Source organism: Ambystoma mexicanum, chromosome 2p (genome assembly GCF_040938575.1).
Source record: "Ambystoma mexicanum isolate Mex_15411 chromosome 2p, UKY_AmexF1_1, whole genome shotgun sequence".
NCBI lineage: Eukaryota > Metazoa > Chordata > Amphibia > Caudata > Ambystomatidae > Ambystoma > Ambystoma mexicanum.
In genome coordinates this window covers 1,406,889,597-1,406,908,569 of record NC_090923.1, presented here as the reverse complement: position 1 = coordinate 1,406,908,569, position 18,973 = coordinate 1,406,889,597, and the positions used below count along the sequence as shown (strand labels likewise).

The 18,973-nt window shown below is 44.9% G+C and overlaps 1 protein-coding gene across 1 annotated transcript in view; it reads left to right on the top strand.

Moving 5' to 3' along the window:
- Window positions 1-18,973, top strand: part of LOC138567556 (zinc finger protein 665-like) — a 337,940-nt gene extending 318,967 nt beyond the window's left edge. Inside the window, exon 3 of the mRNA XM_069645891.1 lies at window positions 1-18,973. This exon is cut by the window's left edge and continues 11,004 nt beyond it. The gene's annotated coding sequence lies outside the window, so the exon portion shown is untranslated.

Here is an 18,973-nt window from a genome sequence, read left to right as displayed (position 1 = left end):
AATTAAAAGTGCTTGGTGTGCGGAATCGATGACTGAGTTTGGAAAAATATCAATCCTTAAAACAAAGAGAACCTACTATTAGACTTGCAATGATGAAGCAGTCACCTGTATTACTGGACTCTTCCAGATCTGCCAAGAGTTGACTGCCTTTTCAACCAAAACAAGTCAGTCCCAACAGCTCTTCGATGGCGTTATGCCCTTGCAAGGCAAAATAAACTTAGCTCTAGCTTACTTTCAAGCAGCTGGGCACTTTTCTGACTTCAAGGATAGACATTATACTGGTGCTTCATTTCCGCAACATTACAGAAGTCCAGAAACCTTTGGACAATGCAATCATAAAGAAAACTGAACCACTCTGCCACTCCAGCAAAAATGAATAACGCCACACTCAAATTTAGAGTACTCACTCAAAAGCTAATGAATGTGTGTGCCACTCCATGTTAAGTAAACATTATATTCCCCTTGAGAGAATGGCAAATAACGGACCAGTAGATGCCTCACAGGTGTAGCCAATGTCCTTGATGCAAAGGGTATGTTCAAACTATAGCCCCACCTGAAATAAATACCTTTTTTTGTGACCTCCAATCTGGCTTTGAGTCCAACTGAAAAACTGAAATGGCCCTACTGGCATGAACTACTCTGCTCCTGAGACCTGGACAACGCCTGCGTGTTAATTCTCTTAAACCACCTGTGGATTTTGATATAGTTGGCACACAGTGTAGCAGCTCCTGACTTTGCTGGCAGCCCTGTCTGGTTCAGAATTTTCCTCACAAATCACAATCATGTGGTTAAGATCTGTCTCTTCTTTTCAGCACCCAACAAAAGTCTCTTGTGTAGTGCCTCAAGATCAGCCTTGATGTGTACTATACAGCACGGAGCCAGCCAATCAGGTGGCTAGGAATGCAGGCTGAAACCTGTGATCTCAGGCCATGTTCTAAGCCGCCTGACGGCCGGTTCCCCTCCACCATCTTACCCCCCAACTTCTGTCCCCTTTTTTGTAATCGTTCCCACCCACCCGCTTACCTCATTTCAGCAGCAGCAGGCTCCCTATGGCCGCGATGGAAAGGGAAGAGGGGCTCCATATGGAGCCCCATCTCCCCTTACCCTGGCAGCTATCTTTGAATAGTATTTTCCTCCCGCAAACGGGACGAAAATACTTTTAATTAGCCCCGTCCCAGCGCTTGGGACGGGTGCTAATGGGGTTAAGCACCCGTTCCAAGGGCTGGAATGGGTGGTAATGTCCTGGTGCCCTCGTTATGAGCCCGAGCCTGCTGGGCCATTACCACCAGTCCCATCGCTTGGAACTGGTGCTTAACGCCACATTATATTTCAGAATGTCAGCTATTTGTGTAGACCACCATTGTATCTGGCCTATTCAAGTTTTATTCTCCAATGATAGAATTCAATCTGCTCTGTACGGCGGTGCATTTGTTTACCCCCACAACATTTCTACCTTCCCCTTTTCAAATGACCAGACATCTAAAGTCGGGCCTTCAAAATGACTGCCTTTGCTACCAAGAAAGATATACAAGTTTTGGGGAAAGAATATTACATATTACAAGGCATAAAATAAGCAGTGTTGCATACCAATTTGCGATGCAATTCTGTAGGTTTGCTAATTAAATTGACACTTGTGTAGTACAGTTAGCTATTTAAAAACCTTGCTCAATGAATGCTCATCTTGCATTCCTCTCTTGTCCTCAAGGCTGTCACCACCCTCTTTTCTCGGTTCACTGCAAGTTCAAAGTGGCTGATTGAGAGATGGTGCAGCAGTAATCCTCTCCTTCACTCTTAAAACTGTCAAATGATTATGTGGGAGTGCTAGGCAAGATTCTTTATTGTCCAAATAATTTCAAACCAGAAGTAACCTAACTATATCCTGTTTGGCAAATACCAGATTTGTTAACTTTCTTTTTTAAAAGACAATCCTGCAATTTCATTCCTAAAAATGTAAATTGTTGCATAATTGCAATATTGCTACTATAAAAAACAAACTGCATCATATCGAAGTTGTTCAGTAAGGTTTAGGTTATTGTATCTAAATATCACATGGCCAAATGCATTTAATGGCAAACCTGGTTCTGTGACATGCTAGTTGCATACATCTGTGTAACTTATGCTCAAGCCATGAGCGCATCCCAAACTCCTTGACATTGTAGCTCATCACTGTGTTGCTTTATACCAGCAAGCCTTAAATCGAGGTGGCCGCAGACACCTATATTCCACCTATTGTGCCCAGTTGTCTGCCTGCTACACCACTCACCCTGCTTAGTCTCTTACTTTCTTTCCTCTCACATAATGAATATACAAAGCTGATGTTTATGCAAAGTGAAAGATGCAAAGTAGTGATCCATAGTTCCATCCAGTCTGTACAGCTACAGATCTACTGCAATCCCATATGCTGTAGTTGGCCTCAAGAGCTCGCTTTACTCTATGATTATGATTGTGTTATATATTGGCACGTACAGGAGAGAGCTGGCCAATCCAGAGGCTGGGAATGCAAGCTGAATCTGCAAGTAGGTGCCCAAATTTCATCCTAGCCCACCGTGTCTCTGCCCAGCCTTCACCCTATCCTTGGAGGCAGTGCCACAGGCCAATTCTCTACTGGAGTGCAACATATTGGACCCCCCGCCCTACCTGCACACCTCCATGTCCCGGAAATAGGCATTTCCAATCGCGGACATGTGTAATTCCTTTTCAACTGAACCATGAATTGCGTAATGCCTAGTTACCTTAAAGGGCTGGAATGCTGCACTTGAGTCTACTTGGCTTGGGCATAAAGTTGAAGTTGATAATTATCCTGCCTGACACAACACCATACTAAGCACTTAGTCTTATGACTTTCCTTTATTTTTGTTTTTGATTTGATTAAACTTCAGAACGTCATACATAGTAACTGATGAGCCCTGCAAATTAATAATATGGGATACATTACTCACCGTAATCGCATTTCTGATGCTTGTATCTGCTTAGATTCACATGCTGTGCATAGGCTGACATCTAGTGGAAGCTGCAGAGTATAACAGTTTGTTTTTTGAAACTCGAAAAGGGGCGTCGAACTAGGGTGTGCCAGTAATACTATCCCTAGTGTGACGTCCACTGTACCCATCATCCCTCACGATTATAGGCCACTCAGATTTTATTTTTTCTGACATGAGGTAGCATGAGGAGTAGCGTGAGTACAGAGTATCCAAGCAGATAGATAGATAAGACTACAAGCATCCATGTGCCTTCTCTCAGAGGGGAGGAAGGGCGGGCGCATGTGAATCTAAGCAGATAAAAGCACCAGAAATACGATTACAGTGAGTAATGTATCCCTTCTGAGGCTTGTGGAATCTGCTTAGATCACATGCTGTGCATAGATTAGCAAGCAGTGTTAGAAGAAGGAGGTGGGATGTGAGAAGGGTCATGAGCGAACAAATGTCTTAGAACCGCTTGTCCCACTTGAGTATCTGTCTTGGAATGATTGTCAATGCAGTAGTGCTGAATAAAAGTGTGAATAGAGCTCCATGTAGCTGCTTTGCAAACGGTGCCAAGAGGTACATTTGCAATGAAAGCCAGAGTGGCCCCAGTACCTCTGGTAGAGTGGGCCTTTGGCGTAAAAGGCAGTGTTTTTTCTGAAAGGGAGTAACACAGCTGGATACATTTGACTATCCATTTAGAGATGGCACCTTTAGAGACGCAATCTCCTTATCTGCCTGTAGCTACGGAGACAAACAGTTGATCTGTCTTTCTTAGTGGTCTGGTCTTGTCTGCGTAATAGAGGACCGCTCTTCTCACATCTAGAGTGTGTAGTTTCACCTCAGCAGAGCTTTTGGGTTCTTGGAAAAAGGCTGGTAGCTCAATGGACTGTTTAACATGGAATTTAGAAATAAACTTAGGTGAGAACCTAGGGTGAGTTCATAGAACCAGTTTATCCTTATGGACAGTAAAGAAAGGATCCTGCACTGACAGAGCTTGAATTTCACTGACCCTTCTTATGGATGTAATGGCTACTAAGAAGGCAGTCTTATAAGTCAGGTGTTTGAGACTAGCTTTATGCATGGGTTCAAAGGGGGGGCATGAGTTTAGCAAGCACCACATTAAGGTCCCACCCTGGTGGTGGGCTAGAAATTGGAGGGTGGAGTCTCTTCACCCCTTCCATAAAGGCTTTGACCACTGGCACTTTCCACCATGACACCTTGTTATGGGAGGTGGTGTAGGCTGACAGTGCCGCCAAGTGTACCTTGAATGAATTAAATACCAACCCTGCATCCAGAAGGTGGAGAATGTAGGTGACAATATTGGAAGGAGTGCAATCAATTGATTATTCTGGCACCAAATAACAAATCTTTTCCATTTATCAAAACAACAGTGCCTTGTGTTAGGTTTTCTTGATTCTTTTAGGATATCCATACATCTCTGGGGTAAATTGAGATGGCCGAACTCTATGACTTCAGGAGCCATGCTGCCAAGTTCAGCGAGTTCGGTTGAGGATGCACTGTTTGTCCTTCGTGCTGGAAGAGTAGGTTGTACCAGCACGGGAGTCTGATGGGGTCGCACACAGCCAGTCTGTCTGCGTAGGTGTAGGAACCATGGTTGTCTCGCCCACATATGAGCAACTACGATGAGTGTTATTGATTCCCTGTGTATCTTGTTGACCACCTTCCTCATCAGAGAGGTTGGTGGAAAAGCAAAGCCAAACATCCCTAACCAATTCATCCATAGGCCTTTCCCCTTGGAGCCTGGCTGGGGGAACCTGGATGCGAATTCTGGGCATTGTCTGTTTTCGCTTGTGGCAAATAGGTCTATAGTGGGGAAACCCCACTGAGAGAAGAGATCTTCTACGACTTCTTCGTGTAGACGCCATTCGTGTTCTTCTGGGAGGGGATCCCTGCTCAAAGCGTCCGCTAGTGAATTGAGATCCCTGGAACATGTTGAGACGACAGGTAAATGTTCCGTCTGAGTGCCCATATCCATATTTTCTGGGCAAGCCTGGCCAGATTTGGCGAATGAGTGCCCCCCTGTTTGTTTATGTAAAACATTGCAGTTGTGCTGTCTGTTAGGATCTGCACTGACAGGTTGGATAGGTGGGGTCTGAAGGCCCGAAGCGCTCTGAACACTGCCAGAAGTTCTAACAGGTTGATGTGGTTCCGAGCCACTGTGTGAGACCAGAGACCCTGAGCTGTGTGGTGAAGGAGGTCTGCTCCCCACCCTGACAGGGATGCGTCTGTTGTGAATACGGCCTGTATCTCTGGATCGTAAAAGGGTTTTCCCTTTGAGAGATTCTCTCTTGTCCACCAGCGAAGACTCTTTACTAGTGTTGGCGAAACGACCACTAGATCGTCCCACTGACCCCTTGCCTGAGGCCACTGTTTCGCCAACCATTCCTGCATGGGTCGCATGCGCAGGCGCGAGTGGGGAACCAGGTAAATGCATGATGCCATCATGCCTGGCAAACACATTGCTTTCGCACCCTTATCTGGCGACCGGACTGATAATGAGGAATTTGCAGTAACAGATTCCGAATTCTTTCCTCTGATGGAAAGGCCAACCCCTCTTGGGTGTCTAGGACAGCACATAGGAACTGTTTGGAGGTGCTTGGCACGAGGCTTGATTTTTTCTCGTTGATTGAGAAGCCCAATTCGAAGAGGAGGTCGATAGTTCTTTGTATGTTGAATCTGCAAATTGCGGGGGTTTCCCCTGTGATGAGCCAGTTGTCCAGGTAAGGGTACACTGGGATTGCCTCCCTGCATATGTGTGCCGCCACCACCGCCAGTACCTTGGTGAATACCCTTGGAGCCGAGGCTATTCCGAAAGGCAGCACCTTGAACTGGTAGTGCTGGCTGTCCACCTTGAAACACAAGTATCTTCTGTGTGCTGGGAAAATGGAAATATGAAAATAAGCATCTTTCATATCCTGTGTTGTCATGTAATCTCCTCTTTTTAGTAGGGGGATTACTTCCTGGAGAGTAGTCATGCAGAATTTTTGTGGCTTGACATGCTTGTTTGCAGGGCGTAAGTCTAATACTGGGCGCATCATTAGAACTTTTTTTGGCACAAGGAAGTAAATTGAATAAATACCCTTGTTTATCTGGTTGCCTGTGACAAGTTCTATCGCGTCCTTTGCAAGAAGAGTGACGATCTCCTCGAGGAGGATTCTTTGGTGCTCCAAGGAGTGTATCTTCTGTCTTGGAGGATGGTTACGGGGGCGTTGCAGTAGTTCTATACAGTATCCGCGGACACTGTGAACAGCACCCATCTGTCCAAAGTGATCCCTTCCTATGCGTGGGTGAAGCTGGAAATGCACCCCCTTACTGGGGATGCATGAGAAGGGACCCGGAGCAGAACGTCACTGCTGTTTAATGGGAGGCATAGCGCCTCTACCTGGGCTCCCTCTCCCTCTACCGCGGCCCCTCTTTTGACCTCTGGAGAAACCTTGGGTAGTCTGTTGGTTGCCGCCCCACGAGGTTCCTTGGTTCTGATAGTAATTGGACCCTCTCTGGGAGTTTTGGCCTCGAAAGCGACAAAAATTGTTGTTTCCCCGCTGGTTTTGGGGCTTAGTTGTTAGTTGGCCAAGGGACTTTAAGGTGTCATATTCGTCCTTAGCCGTCTTCAGCGCTTCGTCCACTGCTTTTCCAAACAGGACATTTGGTTCTACCGGCATGTCTATGAGGGCGGCTTGGGTCTCGGGTTTAAACCCCGACTGCCTTAGCCAAGTGTGCCGTTTAATTACTGTGCTTTCTGCTATCAGCCTCCCTGCATTGTCTGCTGCATCAAGGTTAGCCTTGAGAATGCATCCGGACACTGATCTTCCTTCCGACGCAATCTGGGCCAACTGGCTCTTTTGAGGTTCTGGTGCGGAGGCGATAAGGACAGCTACCTGTTCCCATTGGTGGCAGCTGTAGCTTGCTAGCAGAGTGGTGGTATTGGCAATGCGTGCTTGGTATGCTGACGTGGATGCCACCTTTCTACCTAGAGCGTGTATTCTCTTGTTCTCTTTGTCCAGGTGAGCTTCCGAAGATGCTAATGGTGTTCCCGCTCTCTTCCTGGTGGTTGTAAACACACATTAGTCGGCTTTTAACTGACCCCTGATGTACAGTGGGTCGGAGGGAGCGGCCCTGAATAATTTTTCTACTCGTGGGTTAACAGTCCGAGTAAGATTAGGGGTCACCAGAGAAGGATCGATTCTGCGTTGAATAGATTTTAGAATAGGGATAGCCTGGGCAATGGATCTTTTATCGCATAGAATTTGCACTGCAAAATCTCTCTCTTCCTGGGCACCCTGAGTGTCAATTTGGAAATGGGCTGCCGCCTTGGCTAAAACTTCGTTAAGCAAAGGCTGATTGTCAATACGTGAGACATTCACAGGGAGGTCCTTGGGAATAGGGGGGTCGAGACTGTAGGCCTCCGCCTCGTCTTCCTCCTCCTCCTCCTCTTCCTGGTCCTCATCATCTCCATAGTAATCGACCCCGGCCTGGTCGTCTAGCATTTGTACTTCCGAATCCTCACCATACTGTTGGTAAGGTTCGACACTGAAAGGGTCTGAAATCAGCCCCTGAACTGGAGTCTCAGTACGGAGTCTCTTAGTAAGAGGTTGAGGGTCTTTGGATCCCAAAGGGGCAGAGGTAGCAGGAGTACTCTGATAACTATGGAAGTAATTAAGGTACTTTTCGTAGAAATCTACAAAAAAAGGACATTCTCCTCATTACTCTGTCAATGTCCTCCGAGTTCCATTCTTTGGAATTGGGAATAACCCTTTCCTGGTGTGGTCCTCATCCATGCCCATATCCTGAGGGACAATTTTTGGTCTAGTGACAGGGTCAGGGGCCTTGGACTTTTCTAAAGTCTGTTTGTGGTTCTCCTTCTGAACCTGGTGTTCAGAGACTTTCTTATGTTGTTTTTCCCCTTTCCCATGTGTAGAGGAATATTTTCCTGAGCCCTTGGACTTCTCTGAATCTTTCGACGCTTGTCGTCGAGAATCGGAGGAGGGATCACGAGATTCAGGAGTCTTAGAAGAGGGGCGTTGAATCTCGGAAGCAGAGGTCGAACAAACTACCGGAGTAGTCTTCGAACGTGCTGCCTGGGGGTAGAAGTCAGATTCGTCTTCTCCGTGACCTTTGACTTTAGGTAACGTGGCACTCTTAGCAATCGTAGATGGTTGCTGTGTGTCATGGGGCGACCGTGTCCTGGAACACCCAGAGGACACCGATTCTGCAGACCGCTCTCTCTGTGCCTTCTTCTGCCGATCACTCGACACGCGTGTCGAATCTCAGGTGGGGTGAGTGTGTTTAGTGGAAGAGGTGTGGGCAGCGCTCTTGCTGCCGGGTGTTGTCCCCATAACTGGCCCGCCGGTCAGTCCTCCGAGGTCGGGGGCTTGCGCTTGGGTGCCTTATGACACCCAAGTGCCCTCGCTGTCCGATACGGCAGCGTTGCTGCCATCGCTGAAGGAACCCACTGCGTCCATGGCCTCGAGTTGCCTGGCGTAGTGGGCCCAACACTTGGTTAAGCGGCCCTTAAGTGTCTTGGCTTTGAAGAGCTTACAGGCAACAATTTTTGGTTTCGGATATGTACAATAATTGAAATAGCCATTTGTGATATTTGTCCAGCAGTGGATAGTGGACTGCTGTCTATGCGAACAGTTCTCTATTTAGAAGAAGTGATAGCATTTTGTCAATGTGGTGTAGCAGGATTGTATAGGATATACAGCAGTTCACTATCCGCTGCTGGACAAATATCACAAATGGCTATTTCAATTATTGTACATATCCGAAACCAAAAATTGTTTGGCAGAAATCACCAAAGTAATATTGTCTAAATGTATGTTTTGAATTGAACAGAGAAAAGATAAATGTTATATATATTTTCCTAAATCCAGGGTTGTTTTTGTCCACATAGTTTTTTGAAAAAAAGTTACATAAAGAAATGAGAATCAAAAAAGTGTATAGTAAGATATAAAGCGGTAGACAGGGGTAGCTTGTGTTTCATTTTTTCCTTCATAGTATCCTTGCTCGGCTACAACACGTTCCCCCCATTAACAAAAAATTCCAGCACGACCTACCTTTGATTTTGACAATGAAAGGATCCTGCACTGACAATGCTTGGAATTCACTAACTCTTCTTATGGAAGTAATAGCCACTAAGAAGGCAGCCTTGTAAGTCTGGTGTATAAGACTTGACTTGTGCATTGGCTCGAATGGGGGGCCCCATGAGCTTTGCAAGTACTACATTTAGATCCCATCCTGGTGGTGGGTTTGAAATTGGAGGGTGGAGTCTCTACTCCATCCATTAATGCTTTGATGACCTGCAGCTTCCACCACGATACTTTATTGTGGGAGGTGGTGTAAGCTGATAAGGCCGCCAGGTGGAACTTTATAGAGTTGAATACTACCCCGAGTCTAGCAAGTGGAGCATTTAATTTAGAATGTAGGATGGGGTACATTCTATGGGGTTTATTTGTTTATACTGGCACCAAATTACAAATCTCCTCCACTTGTCGAAATAACAGTGTCTAGTGTTTGGCTTTCGTGCCTCTTTGAGGATATCCATACATGTCTCTGGTAGGGTAAAATGTCCGAACTCTATGACTTCAGGAGCCACGCTTCCAAGTTCATCGAGTGAGGTTGAGGGTGCACTGTTAATCCCCCATGTTGAGTGAGTAAGTTGGTCTGGCATGGGAGTTTGATGGGATCGCACATCGCCAGTTTGCGCAGATGTGGATACCATGGCTGTCTTGCCCACATAGGAGCAACTAGGATGAGCGTCACTTGTTCCTTGTGAATCTTGTTCACCACTTTGTTCATAAGAGGAGTCGGGGGACAAGCGCAGGCAAATTTCCCTGACCAGTTCATCCATAGGGCGCTCCCCTTGGAGCCTGGTTGGGGGAGCCGGGACGCGAAGTCTGGGCATTGTTTGTTTTCGCTTGTAGCAATAAGTCCAGCGTGGGGAAACCCCACTGAGAGAAGAGGTGGTCTACGACCCCTGTGTCTATTTGCCATTCGTGTTTCTCTGGTAGGGGATCTCTGCTCAGTGAGTCGGCTAGAGAGTTGAGTTCCCCTGGAATGTATTGTGAGGATAGGAATATCTTGCGTTTGAGTGCCCATTTCCAAATTTCTTGTGCTAGTTCAGACAGATTTGGAGAACGTGTGCCCCCTTGTTTGTTGATGTAAAACATTGCTTTAGTGCTGTCGGTGAGGACTTGCACCAACTGGTTCGCGAGGTGTATCTCGAATGCCTGAAGGGCCTTGAATACCGCCAGTAGTTCCAGGAGATTGATTTGGTTCTGCACTGTGACACGAGTCCACAGACCTTGTTCTGTGTGATGAAGGTGATGAGCCCCAAACCCAGCAAATAACGCGTCTGTCGTAACTATCTCCTGCACTTCTGGATGGTAGAAGGGTTTCCCCGTCAACAGATTTTCCCTTGTCCAACAGCGAAGGGTTTGTTGGCGAAACAACATTAGATCGTCCCACTGACCGCTTGCCTGAGACTACTGTTTCGCCAACCATTCCTGCATGGGGCGCATGCGCAGGCATGCGTGCGGTACTAGGTAAATACAAGATGCCATCATGCCTAGCAAACACATAGCTTTGCGCACCCTTATCTGGCGACCAGCCTGATAATGGGGTATTTGCAGTAACATATTTTGGACTCTTTCCTCTGATGGGAAGACTAACCCCTCCTTTGAGTCTATTACAGCTCCTAGGAACTGTTTGGTTGTGCTTAGCACAAGGCTCGATTTTATTCTTGTTTATTGAGAAGCCCAATTGAAAGAGATGGTTGAATGTTTTGCCTGCAAACTTGGGGAGTCCCCCCTGTAATCAGCCAGTTGTCCAGGTAAGGGTACACTGGGATTGTTTCACTGCGCAGGTGCGCTGCCACCACCGCCAGTACCTTTGTGAATACCCTTGGTGCGGATGCTATTCCGAAGCGTAGCACTCTGAATTGGTACTGCCGGTTTGCTATCTTGAAGCGCAAGAATCGTCTGTGCGCTGGGAACATTGAAATATGAAAATAAGCATCTTTCATATCCAATGTTGCCATGCAGTCCCCCCGCTTTAGCAGAGGGATTACTTCTTATAGCGTAGGCATGCGGCACTTTTGTGACTTGACATAGGTGTTTGCAGGGCGTAGGTCTAATACTGGGCACATTTTTAGATCTCTTTTTGGTACAAGCAAGTAGGTTTAATAAATACCCTTGTTTACCTGGTTCGCCGGGACGACTTCTGTGGCGTCCGATTTCCACGAAGGATGTGTTGTTCTTCCTTCGAGTGTGTCTTTTGACGCGGGGGATGCTTCCGGGATCGCTGGATTAGGTCCACACAATAACCACCCGCCACGGTGGATAGCACCCATTTGTCTGAGGTGATTGCCTCCCATGCTTGGGTGAAGTTTGAAATATGCCCTCCTGCTGGAAGAGGCATGGGAGGGCACCTGAAGCAGGTAATCACTGTTTCAGAGGTGTGGCTCCACCTCTAGAAGTGGAGGACCTGTGCCGGCCGTGAGATCTGAGCTGTCCCCTTTGGTAACATTGTGAGGCCTGGCCTTGATTGTTACCCCCGGACGATCCCTGATTCTGACTGTAGCCTGAACCCCTCTGTGAATTTTGTCTGCGAAACAACGAAAATTATTATTACCTCTTTGGCCTGTGGGTTTATTAGTAAGCTGGCCCAAAGACTTTAAGGTGTCGTATTCATCCTTAGTGGATTTTAGGGCATCTTCAACAGCCTTTCCGAAGAGGACGTTGGGCTCAATAGGCATATTAAGAAGCGTAGCCTGAGTCTCTTGCTTGAAGCCAGACTTGCGTAGCCACGCATGGTGTTTAATAATTGTTCCTTCTGCAATAATTCTGACCGCATTGTCAGCAGCGTCTAGATTACTCTTCAGAATGCAGCTAGAAACTGCTCTGCCTTCTGCTGCTACCAGGGCCAATTGTGTTTTAAGGGGTTCAGGACCTGATGACAATAATGCGGACACCTCATCCCACCTATGGCAGTTATAACTCGCCAGAAGTGTGGTATTGTTAGCGATTGTCACCTAAAAGGCAGCCGAAGAGGCTACTTTCCGCCCTATAGTGTATAGTTTCTTACTTTCTTTGTCAGGAGGTGCCTCCGAAGAGACTAAGGGTGTACCAGCTCTCTTTCTTGTTGTTTCTACAAGAGAGTCTGGTTTGAGCTGTCCCCTGATACAGAGAGGATATGTGTGAGCAGGGCGGAATAGCTTCTCGATGCGTGGATTAACTGCCTGTGTCTGGCTAGGTGTCTCCAGAGAAGGCTGGGTCCTCTGCTGGATAGATTGCAGGATGGGAATGAACTACGTGACGGATTTTTTTATCCCCTAAAATGTCCTCAGCAAAGTTCTTGTCTTGTTGAGATTCCTGTGTTTTTATCTGAAAGTGCTTAGCTGCCTTGATGAGCATGTCGTTTTGTAGTGGCTGGTTGTCTATTGGTGAATTTGCCACTGGGGAGGGTCTAGGTTGATGGGAGAGGCTATGTTATACATATCTTCTTCTTCATTGCCATAGTCCTGTTCTCCGCCCTCCTGAGCTGTGTAGATGTCTTCAGTGTCGGTAATTGGGTCACACAGATCAATGAAGGGTGGGTCCTGCTGGGATGGTATAGCCAGGGTATCAGGACAAGATCTTTTAGGAGGAGTTTGAGAACTAGAGGCAGCTTCAGTGGGAGGGCTGATTGGAAAGTTTTGGAAAGAATATGGGTTCTTATCGAAAAAACTTGCCATAAAGGTCATTGTTCTCATGACTCTATCAATGTCCTCACATGTCCATTGGGCCGAGCTGGGAATGGACATAGGGCATAATGGAAAAGCCTGACCTTGAGGTGTGACTGGGACCTGAGGTGAGGGCTGTCCCCTGTTTTTTAGTGCTGCTGACAAGCATTCCTCTTCCTGGGGATGGGAATCCTTTTCTTTGTGTGGATGGGAATCTCTCTCCCTGGGTGGTGTAGGGGACCTTTCCTTATGAGGGGTCTTTTTAACCAGGTTGGCTATTCACAAGTGTTTCAAGCTTTTTGCCGTCTTCGACGAGGCATGTCGAACTTTGGTTGTAGAGTGATCCGACGTCTCGTCTGCCGATGTGCGACGTTTGGAAACGGATTTAGGCACGACGTCTGTGCTGTCTTTCAACAGTCAGGGCCTGTCATGCGGCGATCGGGACCTCGAGTGCCCATAGGACAGGGATTCTGTGGACCTCTCCCTAGACGTGGTGTGTGGGCTCTTGCTCGACGAACGCGTTGAGTCACGGCCCTTTTCTGTGTGTTTAGTGGTCTGGGCAGTGTGAGCACTGATGCCACCGGGGGTCGTCCCCGTAACAGAGCCACCGGCCTGTGTGTTAGGGTTGGGGGCTTGCGCTTGGGAAACCAACATTTCCCCGTCACCTTCGCCATCCGAAAATGTTGCGTTGCTGCCATCGGTGTAGGTTCCCTCCACGTCCATGTTGGCCTTTGCCTGCATGGCGTGGTGGGCCCAGCGCTTAGTTAAACGGTCCTTTAACGTCTTAGGTTTAAAGAGCTTGCAGGCTCGACAGTTCCCCTCAACGTGATCTCGTGGGAGGCAAACATTGCACACCAGGTACTTGTCGACCCTGGGGAATTTTTTGTTGCAACTTGGGCAGAACTTGAAAAGGGTTCAATCCATAATTAAATGAAATGGCAGCTAGGTGAAGATAATGTATGAAAAGGGGTAAATACATTCTCCAATGCCCCCCCTACTGTGTGGGCCGAAGCAGCCCTCCAAGGCCAAAAGGATCTGTCGATGGGTGTCTTATTCACCGGTCGTTTTCTTCACCCATGTCGGAGATGTTATCGATAGTCGGTGAACGAAAGATATAAAGGATAGGAAGAGTAAACTAACTCTAATTCGATTAATCAATCGCGTTATGCCGAAATCAGAACTCTGCGATTTAGCGTCCTTCTGCGATGGCAGAAAAAAACAATCTGAGGGACCTCGATGCGTGAAGGACCATGTGTACTGTGGACGTCACACTAGGGATAGTATTAGTGGAATGCTTTGTCGACGTCCCTTTTCGAATTTCGAAAACAACAACTGTAATGCTCTGCAGCTTCCACTAGATGTCGGCCTATGCACAGTATGTAATCTAAGCAGATTTCACAAGCCTTCGGAAATTCCACAAGCCTCAGAAATATATACACACACACATATGGGGCCAGTTTTCAGACCCTTTTTTTTATCATGTCCATTTATTTATGTGTCCATTAATGCAGCTAATCGTCACATTTTACAGACTCATCTCACTAAATGTCTTACTTCAGCCATACACAGACATGCTATATTGTTGCTCATTTTATGTCTTTGGCACAAATAACCTATGGTGGTATTAAAAATATTAGTGCAAAATAGCTAATCAAATAGGTTGGTTAGCTAATCAAGAACATTTTAATTGGCAATCTCTGCTAATCAATTTTTGAAAAATAATGTATGCCTTGATATACAATATTATAATTTCAATTTAATGGGATTTATAAGTTACAGTGTAACTCCAAAACGCGGCTTCCTTGTGATGCCAGCTGCCACAACCTCTGCGCTTTCTGGCTCCTGCAGAAATTTGTATTCTCGCCTGGCCAGCACCATAATCCTTTAAAAAAAGGAGAGGTGAAGGAGCTGTTGTTTTGCAGTATATTTAGGCAGGGGATTCCATTGAAAATGTTTTTCTTTTGTTTTAATTTTAAATTGTAAGAAATATATTAACTGCACAGAAAATTACAGGTTGCATTAACCATTATCTTGGGAATCAGATTTAGATCTATTTTTAGACATCCGTTCGTGGATCCAGGGATAGCTAGCAGCTTAGCACACTACTTGCTCACCTAAAGATTTCCTAATGGTTTGTTTCTGTCACAATAATCTTGCATACGATCAGGTGTCAATATAAATGCATATGCAAACATTGACAATTTGTACAGCACCCACTAAAAGTTGAAATGCACCATAGCACATAATGCGCCTTATTATAATTGTATTGCCCTCGCAAAGATGGAAGGCTGAGCCTTTTACGGCATTTGTATCTGCGATATTCAGGTTATAAAGGCAATGTTATCCATTTACAAGAAACCCCATTGAGTTCTACTAAACAAACCATCCACTTTTTAGCGATGTTGCGCTTGCAACAATAAAGGGAACAATTTGTGTTTTTTTTAAAATGTACTACTTAACTTTTGAAATGGTGCACAATATAGCATTTTACCTGTCATGTCAATTTCTGCTACCCATATCCACACAAGTGGCCCAAACTCCCACACAACATTCATATGAAGGAACACCCTTTGTGCATAATTGTTTTCAATCCGGAGGCACAATAGGGACATTAGAAATTGAATTCTGTGAGTTTACTAACTTCTATAACTTTTTTAATGAAGCATATTTGTACGTCAGTTTTTCTTTTTTCTTGCCTAAAAATGTGAAAATCAATGCTTCAATATCCTGGGGTTCCAAGTGAAGGCGTTATGATCATAGAGACAGGCAATTAAGCCATAGGATGTCTATGGTTACACATCATTTGGTAGACAGGATGGTTTCATTTACATATAAAACTCTACTTCACTTATTGCTTTGTTGCCAAAATCTAACATTCCTAAAAGGACTTCCTTTCTTCGCATCCAAAGGCTATATCAATGCATTTGGGGTGTCTTTTTATCCACATTGTCTGGCGTCTTTGACAACTCATTTGTGAACTATTTACCCATTTTACTCATTGAGATAGCATTTTGAAAGTTCCCATTAAAAGGTACTGCTCTTGCCAAGAGCGTCGCAGTTGAAGACACACTTTAACTGCAGGGTGGAAGTGTGTCTTAGTGTAACTGCTTGCATTTATTGCCTTGGCACTTATTTAGTGATGTGGTTTGATATAAGACGTAGTTATGTAATGTGGTCCTATAATGCTGTTGAGTGATTCTGGCAACACCAAGATTAACTACGATGACGAAGGCGGTCAGAAGGCAGCTTATCAGATATTTCTTTCCAGCGGTCTGAGATATATGGGATAAAGTTCTGTGACCAAATAGAGGAACGAGGCCGAAGGCTAAGGTTCTTTTTTAAGTCTATGCACTCCTAGGTAATTTGCAATATCCCTTTTAAGTACCATAGGCGATATTGTATGCCTTTTAATACATGACCACACCTTGACATCCTCTTTAATACTTGGCTTCTCACTTAATCTAATGTACCAGATCTTCCAGTTCCCTATACATATAATCACTGTAGAATGTAATAGTTTAAGCAGTTTAATAGAAGGCATCTAAAAAACGTGGCCTTTTTGTACTTTTAAATGAGCAATAACATGCAGATTGTTGGTTTTATTTGTAGACCATGAACAGTTTCTGATCAGTTAATGGCTGTAAAGTGTCACAGAAAGTGATTTTATGAGAAAACAAGAGTAATCAATTATTATAGAGGAGTCGTGATGTCATTTTCTTACTACAGATCATTACTGATGCCACAACTAACCTCTAATAAGAACGTAATTTACAGGCTTTTTTACTGGTATTGCAGACTGCCATGGATTATAAATAAAGGATGGTAACATGTGGATCTTTTTGAACTACACCTTCCATGATTACCCACCATTGACTATGTTGGCTAAGGCTGATAGATGGTTCTTGTAGTCCAAAACATACGAAATTACATAGGTTGCAGACACCTGATCTAAAGCAACACCCCTCCCCCCACCACCTTTGTGAAGAACCTGGGTACGTTAATAAGGCTACAAAGGGTTACTGGTATTTATTTTAACAATTTCCCTCTCACCTAGGAAGGAACCTTGCTTAAGGACTTCTCCCTCATTGAGTTGTGCAAGTGAGCATGGAATGTTTGTATTCAGCCTCATCCATTTTTCATTTGTAAGATACACCCACCTAGCCTCTTTGCTGTGACCACTTAAAGTATGGTAGTGTGTACCTAAATGCTATGTAAACATTCCCCATCCCTGATTTGTTTTCCCTTTGTCCTATTTGTTCTCTGCCTTGTAAGATTTTTTAAAATGTTCATGCTGATAGCCCACTTCCACTCACTAAGTATTAGTTAGATAGGTTGGGAGAGTCGACTGAGTGGGTGTTGGCACGTCCAGCATACGTCTAGAGAGGTGTTGCATCAAAGTGTGAATGTTATTTTGGCGTTTGTGTGCTTGTTTGTTTGGCCCATGCAGTATTAGTCCACATTCTGCCAATTCATATGGCTTACCTTGTCTCTGCAGTTTAGTGTGACGAACTGTACTTTCAGAGCCCCAAAACTACATGGATGTACTGTAAAGCAGTGTTGTGGTTTTCAGGGCTCTCAGTAATTCTATAAGCTCAATATGTTTAAAAGCACTGCATTTTATTTATATCTAATAATTTAAAAGCAGGTATTAAAGGGAAGTTTGCACACAATACTGCTAAGCTCCAGACTTCCTTTTGTCTCCTCTGCTCTGGTTTATAGATCCCAGCAAAGGACACCCTGTTGCTCTCCAGCTTCTGGGCTGATAGGAGGGCTGCCTGACCTTTGCCGCATCCTTGGATTCAGCGAGCACAGTAAAAAGTATGCTTCGCCTAAGTGAAATGTGCATATGGCTTAAGCTTGATTTCTCGTAAACCTTAGGGGGATTACAAGGCCATGGATGCCTGTGAGGTTCTAACAGAGTACACAACCGCAGCTAATGGCCTCCCAAGCTTTTAGACCAGTGGGATGATGGTTGCGCAAAAAACGATTGTTATCACAGCATGCCACGTTATTTTTTAAGAGTCATCTTCGGAGGGAAAATGTGAGATGAATCCCAAATCTTGCACCCCAGGAGCTTCCGGGAAAGAGTACTACATCCGTAGCTCAGTTATAACTGGTGGACAATAAAAGCGAAAAGGTTTTTGGGTGAAGTTCTCACCCTTTTGTTTCAATTCCGTGTATTTATCAATATTGCACAAATTATGTTGTTTCTATAAAAAGTACAAGTTGTATTGTATCATTTTATGCCTGAGCTAATTAGGTGTCTAGAACACCAATAGGGATTTGTGAATAGGAACAAGAAAGTACAGCATAAGCTATTTCTCGAAACTTGACAAAGAACTCTTTCTTTTGTACACTCTCCACTGGTGACTTGGAAGGCGGCCTTGCACATTTATTGAAATCTTATGTGAATTGCCCTTGCTTTGTTATCTTGGTTCTGCAGCACAGCATTTCACATTAAAAACTTTGGTAAACGTACAGACCTGGGCTTCCACAAGAGACTGAAGACCAATGAGCACCGAAGCTTCATGGAAATGTGGTACTGGTTGTGGACAACATTGCTGCCTCGTTGTTTTTCGCCTGAGAAATGTTTGACTTGAATTCGAGAGCATCTTGTTTGGCTACTGGCATTTCGTACAAGTTTATTTTCATTTGGTTGGAAATACCTTCCAGGGGCCAAATAAAATAAGTGGAAGGACCTCCTTTGCTTCATTTGTGATGAATTTCCACATTGCCTGCTATGCAGTAGTGAACACCTTGAGTGCTGTGATGGAGAAGCTACATTAATGGTGCTTTGAGAAAAGGGGTAAGCAGATCTGCTGGGATCACCAGTAGAAAGAAGCTACAAGCATTTCCTGTAGAGCATTGGACTAACCGGCCAAGAGCTGGCATTGGGGTTGCAAGGTGAGAGCCCGTTATTTTTGTTTACTAATGCTGCTGCTCATTGAGTATTTTCTTAATACAACTTTTTCAGTGTTTCAGACGCTTGTAAAATAATTGCTACATCAGATCATGTATCCCTTGTTCCCAGTCCCCTGGCTTCCAATGTTGTACAAGTCTTAAATCTACTGGGCAAACCTATTGTATATATCTCAGGAAGCACAATTCCTGTTTTTAAGGTATGGAAGGTCCCAGTTTTAAGGAACTTTTCTCTTATGCTTTGTCTCGGTTGTAAATCAATTTAATTGTTGATTCAACATTACAAGTGAATATCATGTTACATTTTATCATCTATTTAATATCTTAAATAAAGCAATTGTGTTCTGCA